Here is a 5,050-nt window from a genome sequence, read left to right on the forward strand (position 1 = left end):
AGCTTTGAAACTTCTAGAAGCTGTGTTCAGACCAAGCATCAATCTGCATTTATGAGTTAGCAAAATGACACAGTATAATGAAAGTGTAAAATAAGGAGGGAGCAAATCTGATACATTTTGATGTATTCTGTAATGCTTATAATATCTGCAGATAAAGCAATTCACTAAGGCACATAACTGCCATGACTGGAATGTTTGTTCCCTCTGAAAGTTATGCTGAAACTTACTCCCCAATGTGGCAGTGTTGAGATGTGGGGCCTTTAAGAAGTGATTAGATCAGGAGGGCTCTGCCCTCATGAATGAATTAATCCACTCATGAATTAATGGATTAATGGGTTATCACAGGTGTAAGACTGATGGCTTCAAAAAAAGAAGAAAGACCTGAGCTGATATGTTTTGCCCCCTTATATTGTGATGCCCTGAGCTGTCTCCTAACTCTACAGAGAGCTCCCACCAGCAAGAAGGACCTCACTGAATGCAGCCCCTCAACCCTTGACTTCTCAGCCTCCTTAATTGTAAGAAATAAATTCCTTTTCTTTATAAATTTTTTAGTTTCTGATGTTCTGCTTTAAGCAACAGTAAATGGAATAAGACAATAGCACTATTTATACAATTACTGGACTCAATTACTCTCCTTTGGGGGAAGTATTGGAACCTTACGTTTTATTTTAATTTGTGTTAATAGAATTAATCTGATTCTATTGATAAGTAAAAGACTGATTACAGAGAGTTTATATCTATGATAGGCTTTGCTCTTGATAGTGATGAATAAAAATATTATTTCATTTGGATAACACTTAATTTTCGAAGGACTAGACAAACAGAAATTGATCCATCAATTAGTCTTTCCTCCAATTAAAACTGATACTTCCTATTTGCAAGGACAGCAGTCAGTTAATAAGACTTAATCTTTTGATTTTATGTAAATTTTGTCACTTTCCAAAGAAACATTAAGATTATAATCTTTATATAAGAAAGAAGATTTTAAAGTGCAAATAGATTTATGACTCTTGAGGGTTGAGTGCTTTATTATTAATTACTTTCCTTTTATTTTTAACCATACCTCAAAGAATTACTCCTGCACTAAAATCCAGAGAATGTTTATATTAGATCTTCATTTATAATTAAGTTTTGTAGACCTAATTTGGGAATTTCATTATGTAAATATTTCTATCACATTCAATTTAGCCCAGCATTTAAAAATATAATATCACAGATAGAACATCTTGGAGAACTAATATCTATCAGAGGGAATTCTGTATAGAGAACCACTTACCTGATTTTGCCTACTTGGGGCTTCTGTTAGTATATATACCTAGATATTTCATGGAGGGTTCAGGATTTTTAAAGACAAAATATGGTTGACTTAGAATCACTACACCACATATATTTTAGTTAGAAAATATAAACCATAAGATTTATTTCAAATATGTGTGTTTGTAGTTCATATTCTATATGTTAAGATATTATATTAATTTCTAACTTCTTCACACTGAGAATTAAGGGCCTGCCTGTGGACAACCTAAACTAGTATTGATAACATAATGATACTAAGAGAGTAAGCACCTGTACTTTAGGTCCTTCAATTTCTCATCATAATACTTACCCTTATCTTTTTATCATTAAGTGTTGTTGAATTATTCTGTACTTGTCACTTAATTTTTTAAAAATGCTCTTATTTTGAAAAAAATCTCAACCTTAAAAAAATTGCAAAAATAATTTAAATAACACTTTCTTGAGCCATGTGACAGCGAAGGACGAACATAATGCCTCATCACCCCTGAATACTTTAGCATAGATCAAAGACTTTCTATTACAGAACCACAATACAACCATCTCAGAAATTGATATTGATATATTATTACCATCTAAGCCCTAGATTCCATTCATGTTTTGCCGGTAGTTTCAATATGGTACTTTATAAGAAAAGAACCAGTCCAGAAGTATGTATAGAATTTAGTTGTCATCTTATTGAGCTCCTTCATTGTGGAACATTTCTTTAGTCTTTCCTTGACTTCAGAACCATGACATTCTTAAAGATATTACAGGACTGTCATTTGGTAGAATGTCTCTCCACTGAGTTTATCATGTGTTTCCTCTTGATTAGAAGATTAAAGTTATGCAAGTTGGGCATGAATGTCACAAAGTGACTCTGAACTCTTTCATCTCATTAGGGGACACATAAGTTTGACTTATTCCATTACTGGCGAAGTTGACTTTGATTGCCTGATTTAGGTGATATCTTCCAGGATTCTCATCATAGTTTTTTTCTTTTTATAATTAATAAATATTTTGTATAGGGAGGTATTTTGAAGCTATGCAAATATTCAGTTTTTGATCAAAATTTTAATTTATTTATTCATATAAGCATGGATTAACAGATTCTTATTTTATTTAATGGGTCACAGTTCAATATTCTCATTACTTGATGTTAAAATTTCCCCAGATTTGGTCAGTGGATTTCCTTTCAAGGTAATTTATATGGTGTCCTTTGACATTTCTCCATCATTTTCTAATAATTTATTTCTTTTTGACAAGATATTTCAGACTCTTCTTATAATTTCCCTTTCCCAACTCTAAATGAATCATTTCTACAAAAAGTTCTGCTTCCCTTGAGTAAACAATGCTATTTAGAAATCAGGATCTGAGTTTGAGGTGTGCTCATTATTATTGGAAATTAACAATCGCAGTATGCTCTGTGGAGAAAGGTAGGGAATACACACACACAAACACTTACATTTATATGTAGCATCTCTCTCTCTCTCCCATCTATCTAATTAATAGTTCACAACAATGTCACTGTTTACAAAATCCAACACCACAGAGTTCATTGTTGCTTTTCTTCTTTTCCTATCTGTAACTCTTGTCTGACATTTGAGAAACTAGGCTCTTATTATCCTTAATGTATTTTTTTGATCATTGTTTCTTGTGTATCCAATTTCCTAGTGCTACCACTGCCACACCAAACTTACATGTTTTCCTCACCTATGCTTGGCTCTGATACACTGTGCAGGGATGTTGCTGTCACTGGCCGTTTCCTCGTGAAAACACTCTGCTCACCCCATTGAGGCTCCACCATCTCTCATCAGGCTGCCACCCCTATCCCGGGCAGATGATCCCCATAATATTCTTATATATATATTTTACATAATCTTATTAAACATAAACCTAGTTGTAATATCTTGAAGTGTTATCTAATCATATTGTTCCCTGCCTTTTATATTTTTAAAAAATAGTAATTTCAAAAAAGATTAAAAGTGATGAAAACTTTGTGTATTTCTTTATGCTGAATTTATCTATGTACGTATTTTTTCTATTTTAATTTTAAATGATAACTTGCTATTACCTCTTTCTAAAACACTTTAACCAGAAATTTCCATAGCTAATTCAAGTTTATGTTACTAGAATGTTATTGCTTCAGAGAGAACGTTTTGGCCACCCAAAATATCAGCTCTCTTTCTGTCATTTTCTTCCCTTGTTTTTCTAACACCTGTCAAAATTTAAAATTATATTATGTAATTACTTATTTGCTTATTGTTTCTCATCCCCAATACTTACACTCTTTATGAATATAGGCTTTACATATTTTATTCAGTGAGAATTTTCCAATATCTTGAGTTGTGTTTAGCACGTGATATATCATAAGTAAACATTTTAAAAATATACTCAATAAATGCTTGTTGACTGATTAAAGTGTGTTAAGACATTGAAAAAAAATTTTAAAAGAAAACAGCTATATTTAATATGTACGAAATAGGCAAAGTTTGAATTATCATAATTTAGGAGTATTTCAATAGTTGAGAATGGGTCAAGAAGTTGAGCACATAGTAACTACAAATAATATGAAATTGTAATTTTAGATACTAGCTACATAGTTTATTAGATCTGCTAATACTATAAAAAGTAATAATCATATATAACAAATTTGAAATCATATCCATGCATTTTATATAAAAATTAGCTATTGTATTTACTAGTTAAGGAGTAGATATAGTAACTACTACTTGAAGCTCATTTCAAATATTTCATTATTTCTTTATCTCAGATTTTACAATTTTAAAATTGAAATTAGTAATAACTCATAATTTGGAATGTAAGCCAGATCAATTCTGGCACAGTGACAGAAACCCCATTTCAAATAGCTTATGTGAAAATAGATTTTATCTACTTATGTATCTACAAAGTCCAGGATGGACTTCATGAGTCACTAGATTGAGAAGCTTAAATGAAATCTTAAGGTCCCTATCGCTTTAAAATCTCTTTCTTTTTATCACTTTTTACTTTTCTCTTGAAGAATTTATTACAGCAGACTCTTTGTGTATGGTTTCTAAAGACTTCATCTCTTGACACAAGGAGCAAAGTCACATTGCAAAGGGCATGCATGCAGAGATAAGGAATTAATGCAGCTTACCTACCACAGCTTAGACGACACCCAGTGTATCATGGGACTTACATCACCCTCATCGTTAGCTTTCTCAGAGCAAAGGGAAGCCTTTTACCTAAGTGTTCTTGCAAAAATATTTGTGAGGACTCTGCATTTTTTGTTGTTGTTTTTTACATACCTACCTTTGCACTTCCATTCTTTTGGAAGGTTCTAGTTTATGTTTCAATCCTAGAACTGTAGGGTAGGTCAGCTGCACATAAGCCACTAAGGAACTAAAAACAAGGAGAGAATTAAAAGCTAAGACAAGGAGAGGACAGACTCCAAGAGATGCTGCCAGAAAATAATAAATATATGCAATAGCAATAGAACTGAGAGGTTCCTATAAGTTGAGAGAGAAATTCTGGACATCTTCTGTGGGAAGCACTTCTTGTCCCTTGTACTTTCTTTTTTTTTTTTTTTTTTTTTGAGATGGAGTCTTGCTCTGTCACCAGGCTGGAGTGCAGTGGTACGATCTCGGCTCACTGCAACCTCCGCCTCCCAGGTTCAAGCGACTCTCCTGCCTCAGCCTCCCGAGTAGTTGGGACTACAGGCACGCACAACCACGCCCAGCTAATTTTTGTATTTTTAGTAGATACGGGTTTCACCATGTTGGCCAGATGGTTTCAA

This window comes from Sapajus apella, unplaced genomic scaffold (assembly GCF_009761245.1).
Source record: "Sapajus apella isolate SASKATOON/1434 unplaced genomic scaffold, GSC_monkey_1.0 scaffold4, whole genome shotgun sequence".
NCBI lineage: Eukaryota > Metazoa > Chordata > Mammalia > Primates > Cebidae > Sapajus > Sapajus apella.